This window comes from Cygnus olor (assembly GCF_009769625.2).
Source record: "Cygnus olor isolate bCygOlo1 chromosome W unlocalized genomic scaffold, bCygOlo1.pri.v2 SUPER_W7, whole genome shotgun sequence".
In the NCBI taxonomy this organism is placed as follows: Eukaryota; Metazoa; Chordata; class Aves; order Anseriformes; family Anatidae; genus Cygnus; species Cygnus olor.
The window spans coordinates 1,589,140-1,604,063 of NW_024429078.1; the positions used below are offsets into that span (position 1 = coordinate 1,589,140).

Genomic DNA, 14,924 nt, shown 5'->3' on the forward strand with positions numbered 1-14,924 from the left:
CTCCCTTCTCCCCAGAGCTTCGCAGAGCCTGTCTTCAGATTAACAGTCTCGGTCCTTTGCCGGCCATACCGAGACGACCCACCACCCCCGATGGGACCGCTGAAATCAGCGGGGTGCACCTTCCTGTCTGTGGTGGCAAGAACTCTTCAGTAGGCGACAAGATCCCGGACGAGCCCCCAAATTGTGAGAAAACTCTCAATAATTTTCTTCAGACAGGATCTTCTGTGAAGCTATTTTATTCGCGATTGCAATGGTGGGCGTCCTGCCAATTAGGAGCGCATTATAGTAAACAAATCATAACCTTTTATTCCCTATTACCCGACACCTGATCACCTTCCCTGTTTCCTCATGGGCTGAGTACAACAGGTTCACAAGCTACTCGACACTCCTCTATACCATATATGTACATTTTTTTTCTTCAACCCTTTAATTTCTCCTTTTTCCCTTTTTTTCCTCCTTTTTTATGTTTTGAGAACTTGTGATCTTTGTTTTACTGTTCTCACACTGCTCGTCCTGTTTTTCTCAAGCTTCTGCCTTATTTTGGAACAGTGAGGCCTTCTACTGTCCACTTATCTACTTAGCATTTCTCCTTGTTATGACTACACAACTACCTTTGAATACAGAAAATTAGTTCTCTACTGCAAAAACACAACTTAGTTTCTTGCAGGACCAAGTGAAGCAAAAGGTGACCCTGAATAGAGTCTATACATCGTATCACTCAGAAGAGTTCCGTAGGGTTGAATCCCCCAGAGTTATTTTGGGGAAACACAGCCTGTTCCCGCTGGTGGTTCCTTGTCATGCCTGATTTACTCCTCATCCCAAAGCTGGTCCCGATTTACCGGAATAAACTTTGTTCATCACATGCTGTTCCTGTAGAGAAGCCATTTTCCAGTGTAAGCAGTTACATAACAGAAGAACTACTGTACATTGGAAAAGCACCAATTGCTCCAGAAGGAAGCTTTTTAATAATACATTTGAAAGGAAAGCTATCACAAACAGCTCTCCTGAAATATGGTGTTTGGCAGGAGCTTCCCCCATAAACTGCTCTGTGCAGTCATTCTTCCGAGAGCTGCAGAGCCAGGCCTGGCTTGGAGATACTGCTGTTACTGAACACCACAGCAGGCGAGCTGAAAAACCTTGAAGACCGAAGACACAGAAATGGGACGAAACTCAGCCAGCCCAAAGTGTGAGTCAGAAGCAACGACAACAACTTTCCCTGCCAGGGGAGGAAGTGTCCATGAATGAGGAGGGTGTCTGCTCTCCCACCTAACCATGGGTAGTCTCAGCACAGATGTCCCTGGGGAGAGAAATGATCACTTTAAGAGCCCAGTACACCTAGATATCATTTTAGTTTACTTTTTTGGCGTTTGTACCACAGAAGGGGTGAGGTATTTGTAAGAGGAACATGGAAGCCTTGACTCTGTTCTGCAATTCACAGCAGGGGCTTTCACCGCACCACCACATGTAGATCAGGCCACCCATGTGAAGGAATACTAACTGAAAGTGGAAGAGGGGCAAAGAAGTATCTGAAGGACAAGAAGGTGAGTGAAGTCCCTCCATTCCCATATGGGCTAAAAGTGCTCAAATAAGGTAATGCAGTGAACCCAAAGCCAAGATGGGACATACCACTGTCAGTAAGTACACAAGGAGGTACATGAACTGTTTGTGTTGGCACAAGTGCAACTAGGAATAAACTAGACATGGATAATTTTAGGCTGGAGGGTAGAAACCATAAGAGCATGGATGTCCTGTTGATATTTTCCATTCCCAGGAAGGTATTTTCTGTTTCCAGGAAGGTATTTTCCTTTCCCAGGAAAAACAAGGGCAGAAAGTACCAGAGGGTTAAATTAGAAATGGGATAGCTTCCAGACAGGAGACACAGTCTTCCCTGAAATAGTTAATTCTTTTTCCCCTATTTCTGTACCCTGACCCAATTCTAGAATCCCAAGTCTTGCTTGCCCTCATACAGTCTCAGAACAGAAATTCCCGCTAACCTGCACCCTCACAGGAGAGAATCAAGCTACCAAACTGTAACAGGAGCTTTGGAGCAAGCTACACTCTCTGTCTCCTATGACCTCAGGGCTGTCTAAGGACTTTAACTACAAATTCACCTGGACGCTCCCTAAATCCACCCCTGCAAATGCAAAGTAAGCTTGCCTACATTTGCTGCAAGTGAGAACAGAGCCTGCTGTCCTCCTTGGGACTTTCATTGCTTCAGCTGATTTTGCATCAGCCTGAATCCCGGGGGAATTTCCATCCTGGCCTCTTTTATTTTTCCCCTGGTTAGATTAAGTATTAAACATCTTCCTTCACCAAGCAGGCATTGAGGAACTGAAACGTAATGGGCATTTCTGAGATTCCATAATGCAGCAGGGATTTGGCATGGACAGGCCACCTGAGAGGAGTGCCTGCGGCTGTGGAGATAACAGGGCTGTAAAGAGAAGGACTGGGCTGTTTGGTGGGTGCAACACTCCAGGTCTGAAGGGAGGGAAGCACCCACCTCCCAATTCACCGGGAGAGTCCCTCTCCCAAAAGGAGGGAGAATGTCCTCTACCCGACGGCTCCTGTACAGACATTAGCAGTCACAGGACACGGGGTGGTTTGGGGCTGTAGCTTTTAAACTGGATCTGGAGGCTTCAGCGAAGGCTCCATCTCATGGGTGGAGAAAATCAAAGGACTTTAATGGCTTTCTGATGAGAGCTACTGTCTTCTTCTCCTTTCCCTTGGATGGAGCTACATTGGGGCTTGACTGATCCTACCACTGACCTGGAATATCCCAAGGGTGAAGAGCCAACATTTCCTTATAAAAATATCTTGACCTATTTTTCTTGGCCTGCCCAGAAGGGGAAAAAACAGGGCTTTACACACTGGAAGCCCTAAGAAGAGTCAGCAAATGTAGATGCCAAAATAGGATGTAGGAGATACTTAGAATTTCAGTCCTAAGCCAGAGCACTGAATACATACAATAACTCCCATGTGGGGGCACAGGAAGCCCAAGTCCTGGGTTGCTTCAAGACCCAAGACGAGGGTGGGTTTTATCTCGAGAAACCCACTGTCAAACCAGAGTGGCTTGTGAAAGCAGGGGGGAGGACATGGCAGGGGCAATCCCTCCCCAAACGGGCAGCACAGCTTCGACCTCCCTTACCTCCCCGTGCCTCCCTTACGGCTGAGGGTAGGGCTGGGTGCTGAGACCACCAGCACCAAGGCCATAGGAGCCCCACTGCTCCCCCTGGGGCAGGACAACGAGTCTGGGGATCAGAAACGAGCAGACAGGAGCTGGTGAGTCACTCATGCATTTGTAGCCAACATTTGGCAGCAGCTCCCAAATCCAGTCTTCCTGGGATTGGATTTGGGAATCAGAATCAGAAAACCCTTTTTCCCACAGCCCTGCTGGCTGCCAGTGCCCGGTGAGGGCAGGATGAGCCCTGAAAGCAGCACCAGGTGGAGCAAGCATGCAGTGTACTGAAGGGATGAGCAAGGGGGTCCTCTCCCACCACCCTGGGGGGCCTTGCATCTCCCCCTACTCCAGGCTGCAGAGGGGATAGCTCACTTCGTCCTTGCAGCCCCAAGCTCCCATCCCCAGCCCTCCCAGCAAATCCCAATAGTGGAGTTCTGTCCCCACCACAGCTCCTGTTCATTTGCAGACTGGAAAGAAGGGAACACCAGGAAGGGGACAAGAGCAGCCCTGGGTCTCCCCCTCATAGAATCATAGAAGGGCTCCATGTGCTTTGCTGCACTTTGTGGGGTGGTAAGAGCAGAGCAATGCTGCCATGATACGAAAATGACCTTCTACAGCTCTGAAACAGCTGGTATCATGCCACACACTGCTTGGGGAGCTATTTACCAGCAAAATCTGTTAATGAAAGTCATGGGGCTTCCCATGCAGGCTCTCTCCATCCTCTGGGGACAGGCAGCATCTCTTCTGCTTTTCCTGTTAACCTACACACTGATATACACATTCCTCAGCTCTGGGCTTGCGTTATCAACCCCCCAGGACCTCCTGGGAGGTGCAGGTCTTTCATGTCCACCCCCATTTCCCAAGCCCGCCGCTCAGACATCACACCTACCCCTCCTGCCATCACATCCTGCAGGAAGCCCACGGGGACCTGAATCAGACTTGAGTTGGGCAACTGGAGTCAGCAAATTGGATACCTATTACTAAACGGTGAGATAAGATCATTTACACTCATCCCGCTTGTGGTTTGGGGAGCATCTATTGCAGGCACCCAGATTGGGCATTGGCTCAGCCTTGCAAAACCCTCATGAAGAGGCACCAACCCAAGCTCCACACATGCTCTCCCACCCCTCCCACAATGAATACACTCAGCTGGCAGAAATGATGATGTGCGGAGAGAAGGATTGGGGCTTGGCATGGCCACCATCCTGCTCATCCATCCCTCCTCCTGGCATGTGGGGGTTGAAAATGGTGAAAGCAGGACAGAGAGGCAGAGAAAACTTGGTGGGATACCGCAGCATGGGCCATTGGGAAGAAATAAGACATATCAGTCATTTGTGGGAGGTTTCACAGAATCACAGAATCATCTAGGTTGGAAGAGACCTCCAAGATCACCTAGTCCAACCTCTGACCTAACACTAACAAGTCCTCCACTAAACCATATCACTAAGCTCTACATCTAAACGTCTTTTAAAGGCCTCCAGGGATGGTGACTCAACCACTTCCCTGGGCAGCCCATTCCAATGCCTAACACCCCTTTCAGTAAAGAAGTTCTTCCTAATATCCAACCTAAACCTCCCCTGGCGCAACTTTAGCCCATTCCCCCTCGTCCTGTCACCAGGCACGTGGGAGAATAGACCAACCCCCACCTCAATACAGCCTCCTTTATGGTACCTGTAGAGAGCAATAAGGTCGCCCCTGAGCCTCCTCTTCTCCAGGCTGAACAATCCCAGCTCCCTCAGCCACTCCTCGTAAGACTTGTTCTCCAGACCCCTCACCAGCTTCGTTGCCCTTCTCTGGACTCGCTCGAGCACCTCCATGTCCTTCTTGTAGCGAGGGGCCCAAAACTGAACACAGTACTCGAGGTGCGGCCTCACCAGATCCAAGTACAGGGGGACAATCACTTCCCTAGCCCTGCTGGCCACACTGCTTCTTATACAAGCCAGGATGCTGTTGGCCTTCTTAGCCACCTGAGCACACTGCTGGCTCATATTCAGCCAACTATCAACCAGTACTCCCAGGTCCTTCTCTGCCAGGCAGCTTTCCAGCCACTCATCTCCCAGCCTGTGGCGCTGCTTGGGGTTGTTGCGCCCCAGGTGCAGGACCCGGCACTTGGCCTTGTTGAACTTCATACAGTTGGCCTCAGCCCATCGGTCCAGCCTATCCAGATCCTCCTGCAGAGCCTTCCTGCCCTTGAGCAGATCGACACATGCATGTAACTTGGTGTCATCTGCAAACTTACTGAGGGTGCACTCGATCCCCTCATCCAGATCATCGATAAAGATATTAAAGAGGACTGGCCCCAGTACTGAGCCCTGGGGGACTCCACTAGTGACCGGCCTCCAACTGGATTTAACTCCATTCACCATGACTCTTTGGGCCCGGCTACCCAGCCAGCTTTTAACCCAACGAAGCGTACGCCAGTCCAAACCATGAGCAGCCAGTTTTTTTGAGGAGAATCCTGTGGGAAACGGTGTCAAAAGCCTTACTGAAGTCAAGGTAGACCACATCCACAGCCTTTCCCTCATCCACCAAGCACGTCACTTTGTCATAGAAGGAGATCAGGTTCGTCAAGCAGGACCTGCCTTTCATAAACCCATGCTGACTGGGCCTGATCGCCTGGTTGCCCTTCAAGTGCCGTGTGACGACATTCAAGATAATCTGCTCCATGAGCTTCCCTGGCACTGAGGTCAAACTAACAGGCCTATAGTTCCCCGGGTCTACCTTCCAGCCCTTCTTGTAGATGGGCGTCACATTTGCTAGCCGCCAGTCAAGTGGGACCTCCCCTGATAGCCAGGACTGCTGAAAATGATGGAAAGCGGCTTGGCCAGCTCCTCTGCCAGTTCTCTCAGCACCCTCGGGTGGATCCCATCCGGCCCCATCGACTTGTGTACATCTAAGTGCTGTAGCAGGTCGCCAACCATTTCCTCGTGGATAGTGAGGGCCACATCCTGCTCCCCATCCCCTTCCACCAGCTCAGGGTACTGGGTATCCAGAGAACAACTGGTCTTGCCGCTAAAGACTGAGGCAAAGAAGGCATTAAGCACCTCAGCCTTTTCCCTAATGGATGTGCCAGGAAGACCTGGTCCCAGCTGCTGCCAGAGAAATCATGAAAAATCTGAACTCAGGGCTGTTATTAACCTACATAGAAATCTTCTTGCCTTGCTTCTCCTCCAGGATATCGAAGGTGTGTATGAGTAGAGGAAAGGCAGAAGTCTTGCTGAGGTAGGGTTTACCACCCCAGCACATCTGAGACCCCCTGAGAGTCAGGAGCTTTGCCACCTGCATGCCCTAGCACAAGAGTACCCTGCAGCTCTTCCAGCAGGCACCCCCAATGCCCTATGGACACAGAACCCAAACATAAGGGTGGTGGCTGGGTTCACCAGGCCTCTGAGCACAAGTTCTCCAGAGCCAACACATGTGGAGAGACAGCAAACACAGAAAAACTGGGTTTTCAGCCAGGGACCCTTAGGATCTGATCCCAAAGGATGCAGACCCAGGGCAGGTGGGAGAACCAAGCTGTCACAGAGGGAATTGCCTTGGCAGTGGAAGGACCTGCTTCTGGCGATACAGCTCTTCTGGGACTACAGCTAGGATGTAGCTTTCAAAAACACATCACATGGGGGATAACAGACCTGTGCCCTAGAGGAGGCCCCATGCCTTTTCGCTAGCAGGAGGTGCAGACATGCTCAGGCGAAACAACCAAGGGGTTACTTCAAGCTGGACCACAGCAAGCCCTGCTGAGGGCAGCCTGGGAACTGGGGCCGATTGCTGGTAACTCTTCTTGAGGGCCCATATCTAGAAAATAATTAATCTTTACTCACCAAAATTGAGCTTCATCAGAGGCCAGGGAAGCAGGCTGCTCCCTTGAGACCGGCCCTGATTGTTTTCTGCTTGTTGCCATTTACTGTAAGGTGCTTTGGAGATGTTTCTGGAATGTGCAGTGCCCTGAGGATGACTCCAGGCCATGAAACTCTAAACCAGCTCCTGGACCTTCACAGTAAGTGGTCACATCTGTCACTATTACCTCCAGCTGCTGGAGCTGTTGAACTCAGGTCACTGCTGTCTTTCATCGCTCTTGTTTTTGCTGCTTGGTAAACAGGCAACTTTCTAGGGCAATGCATCATTCAATGGATGTGCTCCAAACCAACCAACACCTTCAGATTATTGTTAGCTTATATAACAAGAAATGCTGGGCTAAATCCTCTGTGTGTGTCAACTGGAGCATCTTCAGCTTTCAGCAGCAACGCATTTGGCCTCTAAAACGTGGATGCCCTGGGTCCTGGGATACTTCCCTGATTGTGTTCTGCACTATCAGCCTGTGAGCGACACCCCAGATGTTTTAAGACATTTTAATCTCTGCCCTAGCAATTCAGAAGCCTTGGTCGTTGTCCAGGGGTTATACTTTAGATAGTTCACACGCTCACAGAATGGTTGAGGTTGGAAAGGACCTCTGGAGGTCATCTGGTCCTCTGAGCAAGCAGGGCCACCTACATATAGTAGGTTGCCCAAAAACTTGTCCAGATGTTTTTTAAATAGAATCATAGAATATCCCGAGTTGGAAGGGACCCATAAGGATCATCAAGTCCAACTCCTGGCACCGCACAGGTCTGCCCAAAAGTTTAGACCATGTGACTAAGTGCACAGTCCAATCGCTTCTTAAATTCAGACAGGCTTGGTGCAGTGACTACTTCCCTGGGGAGCCTGTTCCAGTGTGCGACCACCCTCTCGGTGAAGAACCTCGTCCTGATGTCCAGCCTAAACTTCCCCTGCCTCAGCTTAACACCGTTCCCACAGGTCCTGTCACTGGTGATTAAGGAGAATAGGTCACCTGCCTCTCCACTCCCCCTCGCGAGGAAGTTGTAGACTGTAAATATGTCCAAGGAGATGCCTACTTTCATAGGAAGATGAAGAAAAGCAGAGACACCGTCTGTGTACCAAAGCTGAGTTTCACTAGCTATGAATTTCAGCTGCAGTAGAGTTCAAAGAGCCCTGCCTAGGAGTCTGTATAGACATCAGATGCCTTTCTTAGCGCTAGGATTAAAAAAAAAAAAAAAAAAAAAAAAAAAAAGATGGTCTGGTTCTGCATCCCTGTGTCCATCAGGACTGCCAGTGCCTCCAGTATGTAATTGCAAGAGCTGGACAGACAGTACAGAGCCCAGCTTGTCTGGGCACCTGGACCAGCTCTTGAAAGTCCGCAGCAGTGAAAAGGTTGAGACAGCAACAGACAACTCCTCACCAGCATTGCTTATCCACCCACTTCAGGAGGCTTGCTGGAGAGCATGGAGAGGAGAGGAAGGGAACCTCACATGATGGCAGATCAACAAGACTGACACAAGAGTATCTGCACCCAGCTCTGAAGAGTGCAGGGCTGTGGGGTTTGGGTTTATGTGCTTTTTTAAAGGACATTGAAAAGTTAAAGATAATGAAGCCAGCTGCAGGAAAACCACCTGAGGGCTAAAGCAAATACCCTTTGTAGGAAGCAACACAGAGAGTTCAGTGTGTTCAGCCTTTCAGAGAGAAGATGGAGAGGTAGCTTGATTACAGGGCACAAATACCACTGTGGGGAGAAAAAGGAGAAAGACCCATCAAACCAAATGGCTTTTAGTCTCCAGCCACACGAATGCAAACGAGAAGCCCAGGCACAAGGGATTTGCACTTCCCCGCAGCAGTGCCATGGGCGGGTGGGCACAGCAGAGAAGTGTCTGGGTGGAGAGGGAGGACACAAGCTCACAGGACTAGACGACTTTTCTAGCTGCCCATTGACCATGGGTGCTGTTGCTCCAGAGTGTGCTCTGTCATGTCCCCCTTTGAAAGAAGCATTCACTTCAGTGGAGAGATGCAAGCAGAAGTGATTTGTTAGCCTGGGGCTCAGCTGGGCTGCTCCTTCCCCTTTGCTGCACTATTCATGTTGTGTGGCATCCTTGAGCTCCAGGGATGCGGAGCCAAGCCAGAATAATTGATTGTGCAACACCTTTATGACTGGGAAATCTGCCTCCCCTCCCTTATCTATTGGCAGCGCCCGGGGGCGAGTCACAGAATCATAGAATCATAGAAACACAATTCTGGAAAGGACCTACGAGATCATCTAGTCCAACCGTCCTCCTATCACCAATACTACCCACTAAGCTACTAAATCATATCTCGTAGCACTTTGTCCAGGCGCTTCTTGAACACCACAAGGGATGGTGACTCCACCACCTCCCTGGGCAGGCCGTTCCAGTGCCTGACCACTCTTTGAGAGAAAAAGTTTTTCCTGATACTTAACCTCCAGGCACAGCTTGTGGCCATTTCCTTGAGTCCTATCATTAGTTATCTGAGAGAAGAGGCTGACCCCCTCCTCATCACAGCCTCCCTTCAGGAAGTTGTAGAGTGCAATGAGGTCTCCCCTGAGCCTTCTCTTCTCCAGACTAAACAACCCCAGTTGCCTCAGCAACTCCTCATAAGACTTGTGTTCCAGACCCCTCACCAGTTTTGTTGCCCTTCTCTGGACGTGCTCCAGGGCCTCAATGTCCTTCTTGTAGTGAGGGGCCCAAAACTGAACACTGTACTCAAGGTGCGGCCTCACCAGAGCTGAGTACAGGGGGATGATCACCTCCCCGCTCCTGCTGGCTACACTATTTCTAATACAGGCCAGGATGCCATTGGCCTTCTTGGCCACCTGGGCACACTGCCAGCTCACATTCAGCTGAGCATCGATCAACACTCCCAGGTCCCTTTCCTCTTCACAGTCTTCTAGCCACTCTGCCCCAAGCCTATAGCGCTGCATGGGGTTATTGTGGCCAAAGTGCAGAACCTGGCACTTGGCCTTGTTAAACCTCATCCCATTCGCCTCGGTCCAGCAGTCCAGCCTATCCAGATCCCCCTGATGAAGGGAATGAGACACGGACTCCTGATGGCTCTTGAACAGAAGACCAGAAAGCAACACGGAAGTGAGCCTGGACATGGCGACTAGTTTCACCCACTGCAACTGTCGCCCAAATAGCATGAGAGAAAGTATCTACCGATACGTGAACATATTTCAAGTGACCAAATTCTGGAATATGCGTTATGTCGGTCTGCCATAACTGTAAGGACCGTAGACCTCTATGGTTTACCATTAAAGACGGGGTCGAAACATGTTGTTGACAGTCAGGACATGTTTGGACAATCAATTTGGCGTCAGTGATCGATATAGTGAATTGTTTTGCCAAGACTTTGGCGGATTGACGGAAAAAGGCATGGGATAACCGTGCTTGCTCCAGCACCTTAGGCACTGGGGCAGTCAGGGTCATATTAGTTAGCTGGTCAGCGTGTGTGTTACCCTCTGCAAAAATACCAGGTAACATGGTGTGGCTCTGCATGTGAATAATACAATACAGGTGCACTCGCTGCTCTACCAAAAATAACAGCTCTTTAAATTTTAGAAACAAGTTTTCCTTTAGGATATGTCTCAAATGTGCCCTCTCAATGCACTGAGCGACACCTACAGCATATTGCGAGTCCGATACAATATTGAAAGGTACTGTTTTTTTTCTCTTTTCCCCTTTTCCCCCTTTTTCTCTCTTCTTCTTTCTTTTTTTCTTTCTTCTTCTTTCTTTTTTCTTTGTTTTCCTTTTCTCTCTTTTCTCTCTTTTTCCCTTTTTGTTTGTTTGTTTGTTTTCTGGCTGCAATGTCCTTGATCACTGCATTGATTCGTTGCAAATCATGCAGTAATTTCCCACTCTTCTTCTTGATGACAAACACTGGTGAATTCCATAGGCTGTTTGTCGGAACAATATGTCCTTGTTGGAGTTGTTCTTGAACCAACTCCTGCAAACTACTGCTCGGAAAAGAATCAATTGAGCAATTCTAGTTCCCTTTGGTATTCACAATGATGGAGACGGTGTCCAAGCCATTGCTTGGATTTGTCCATTATAATCGGCATCAATTATCCCTGGCAAAACAAACAATCCGGTCAAAGTTGTACTTGATCGTCCTAGCAGTAATAAACTACAGTCATTCCCAATTGGTCCTTTGACGTTCAATGGAATTTTATGAACGTGAGTACCCCACAAAGTGGCATCTGTTACTGCTTTCTTAAATTCTTCACAACTTTCACATTCATAACAATCATCCAGTCCATGTTTTGCCCGTTACTTCTCTCGACTATCATCCTTATCTCAAATTCCTTGAGCCCCACGTTGGGCGAGTAAAAACCATAAGAAGTTATCACGGATTTGGGGTAGGAGGTTTAAAGAAACCACTTTTCCAGCAGTATCGGACAATAAATGGCACAGAAACTATAGTAATGCTGAGTCGTACTGAAGCAAACAATTTGTGAATAGCATATGCCAACACAAATGTGCCTGTACCAGCAGCCCTTTCAGATTGCAGCGATGATTCACTGAAACCAAGTTTCAAGAGAACTGCAGTCATATCCACACCACTTGACACAGCCAGGTAGAAGATTCCTAGAGATACTAATGAAATTCCAACATGGAATGAAACCCCTACAGCACCACATTCTTTGAAAACTTTTTTCAGCTGCTGGGATTTATTGAGTTTGTGTCCACTGCTGAGATCTGTGGCTGCCTTTTCAGGGGATCCACCCACATCCTTGGCCGAGCTGCCGGCGGCGGCCCGCAGCGCCAGCAGAGGGGCCGGCGGGCTGAGGGGGCGGGGGCCGGCCGGGAGGAGGCGGGGGGACAGCAGCGGCGGCGGCGGCGCTTGCGGCCGTGCGGGCTGTCGCGGAGCGCGGGCGGTGCGCGGCTCTGCCCGGCCTCGCAGGGCGGACAGAGCGGGGGCCCGCGGGGCCGCGGGCCCGGGCGCAGCAGCAGGCGGAACATGGCAGCGCCCGGTGCGCGCGGGCGGGCGCCCAAACCGGAGAAACGCAGCAGCCGGCGGCGGGGCGGGCGGGCGGGCGCCCGGAGCTGACAGCGGGGCGGGCGGCGACGCTGGCGGCAATCGTACGGCACCAACAATTGACCAGTCATAACATTTTCTAACAGTGACTGACCAAACGGTGCGTGTAATCCATATGTAGTCACAGTCTTTCGTAATTCTTTAATGAGGTCCCAGGGGAAGGCATTATATTCATTTGGACCGTTGGGTCGCACCTGCACCGGGAAAGCCATTCCCACCGGGTCCCCGTCTTTTAGCGCTTCCCGGCGCACCGGCTCCCATCGTTCCCGCGGGGCGAAAGCTCGGGCCCCCAGGGAGGCATTATCGGGGGCAGGCAAGGCGAGAGCCGAAGGGGTCAGCGGGGAGGGGCTCTGCGGCGGCGGTCCGCGGCCCTCTTCCTTGTCATCCCCCAGGTCTATCAAATTGCACCGCTCTGGTGACCTTGCAGGCTCTGATCTCGGTTCGGCTGCTTTTATTGCCTGGGCAGCGGCATTCTGTACTTCCTTTTCTGCCTGCCACGATCTTAAAGTCTCTGTCACCAGCTGCCACGTAGTCATCACCTCAGCAGCATTAGTATCCCCACTGGACGCTGCTTCCCATATTTTTTCCCCCGCTTGGTCCCAAGTTTTTACATCAAATACTGTGGAAGCCATTGAGGGGAACCCTTGTTTTCGCAGAAATTTCAATAACAGCTTTATCTTAAATGGATCAGATTTTACTCCCCTGTCTATTAGGAGTTGCATTAGTAGTTTCACTATAGCCTCTTCCTCTGCTGAAAGGCTAGCTCCCATGATTAATGCCCAGCCGCTCACCTGTCCTTCAGGTGATGTCCCAGGGTTGAAGCTGCAGTCCAGCTGCGAGCTTGACTCGTTCGGCTGGGTTCCCTTCAGACTCTCGTGCAGCGCTGCTCCTCCCCTATCATGTCGGGGTCACCATTTGAAGGGATGCAAGACACGGACTCCTGAGGGCTCTTGAACAGGAGACCTTTATTGCCCTTTTTCACCACTACATATACTTTCCCCGTAGCCCCACGCGCCGTCCACGCGCCCGAATCTGTCTTACAATTGGTTAGAGACCCTCAGATACGCGCCTCGAGCCAGCCAGCAATTGGCCACTGCCCAAAGCTCATCTTTAACACTGTAGCCAATTTACTTTATCTCAACCTTGCTCAAGTTCTTGGTTCTACCACTGTTTTCCTCATTATCTCTAACTCAGGGACATGCGAAACAGCACAAAGCTCCCTGCGAATTCCTTTCCCACAATCACCTCCCGTTTCCTCATTGGCTGAGTACTACAGGTTCACAACCTACTCGACGCTCCTCTATATCATATATGTACAATTTTTCTTTTTTTTCAACCCTTTAATTTCTCCTTTCTTATGTTTTGAGAACTTGTGATCATTTTACTGTTCTCACACTGCTCATCCTGTTTTTCTCAAGCTTCTACCTTATTTTGGAACAGTGAGGCCTTCTACCATCCACTTATCTGCTTAGCATTTCTCCTTATTATGACTACACAACTACCTTGGAATACAGAAAATTAGTTCTCTACTGCAAAAACACAACTTAGTTTCTCACAATTCCCCCCTCTTCTTTTCTTACTCCTATTGTTGTTTTTGCACCTCTTCACATACCCCACTCTTGAGTTTTTCCAACATTAAGGTGCAATATTCTTCTTCGGATGTCACGGGGGATGATAGATATACAATGCCATTATTATTACAATACCAACAAATAGTTGTTTGAGCCAATTCTATTCAGGTAATCACGAAATTAGTTTCTCCCAAATGTTTCTAAATCCCCAGGAAGTGTCATCTTGAGCTACTCTATGTAGGATCTTGTTGTGTTTTTTTTTTCCCCCCCCAAATATTTTTGAGATCAGTCAAATTCATCCCATTTGATCTACATATATACAGCAACTAGTATTAATTACAGTGCACGCTCCTCCTTATGAGGTTATTAATAAATCTAATACTATTCAGTTCTAGAGTACTACTTCTGCAAACTTATCAAACTTATTTTCTAGTTCTTCAATTATAGCTGAGATATTTACAATAGCTTTTTCTAATTCACTCACCCCTAACCAAGGTAAAAACCACCTTGCAAAACTATGAAATGCTAGAGAATTTTACTAAAGGATTATCTGGAGTCCGTTTAATTCTGCATGTGGTCTCAAGGGAGGTTTGGCTTTGTGGGTCTTCAATAATAGTTACATTTGGAATTATTGCCCCCAGGGTGCAAGCTCCCTTCCATCCTAGGGGCAACCCAAATAGCCAGTACCACCCCTTGCCATTTGGGACAGGCCATCCATTTATAGGATTCTCATGTTGTATCTGGTGTGCATTACGTATATTAGCATTCCCGTGGCTACCATACTCGGTACAGTATGGATTATTCCCTACTTCATGGATATTTCCACACCCAGGGTCAGTACTATTGCCCCCTGAGTTTTCTATTATTGCTGTTTAAAAGGCACCTTTGATAACACAGTATATTGTAGCCAGGACTATGTGTAGGGAGCTCAACTTCAAAATCTATTCCTTCCCGGGACTGAGTATGATCTGTCATTTTTAGAAATCTAGAGAATCCAGACACATTTGCTGCTGGAAATAGCAATCAGGGACAAGGCCTTTTCAGTCTTTCTAGGCACATGCGTGCAAATCCAACAATTACTTCGAGATAGAACTCGAGAGATGTTACGGATTCATTGGAAATGCTGATTTTTCCCTCTATCCTATCACTAATCCATTGAGAATAGGTATTACTAAGATAAACTTAAAATACATCATTTCTATATATATATACACACACACATATATATATACACACACACACCCCTATAATAATTAAGAAATAATAATTAAGAAAAACAATAAAAATCACAAACT

The 14,924-nt window shown here is 48.9% G+C and overlaps 1 protein-coding gene across 1 annotated transcript in view; it reads left to right on the forward strand.

Moving 5' to 3' along the window:
* The window catches only part of LOC121063021 (CUGBP Elav-like family member 4), a 1,483,068-nt gene that overhangs the window by 1,151,824 nt on the left and 316,320 nt on the right, over window positions 1–14,924 (forward strand). The window lies entirely within an intron of this gene.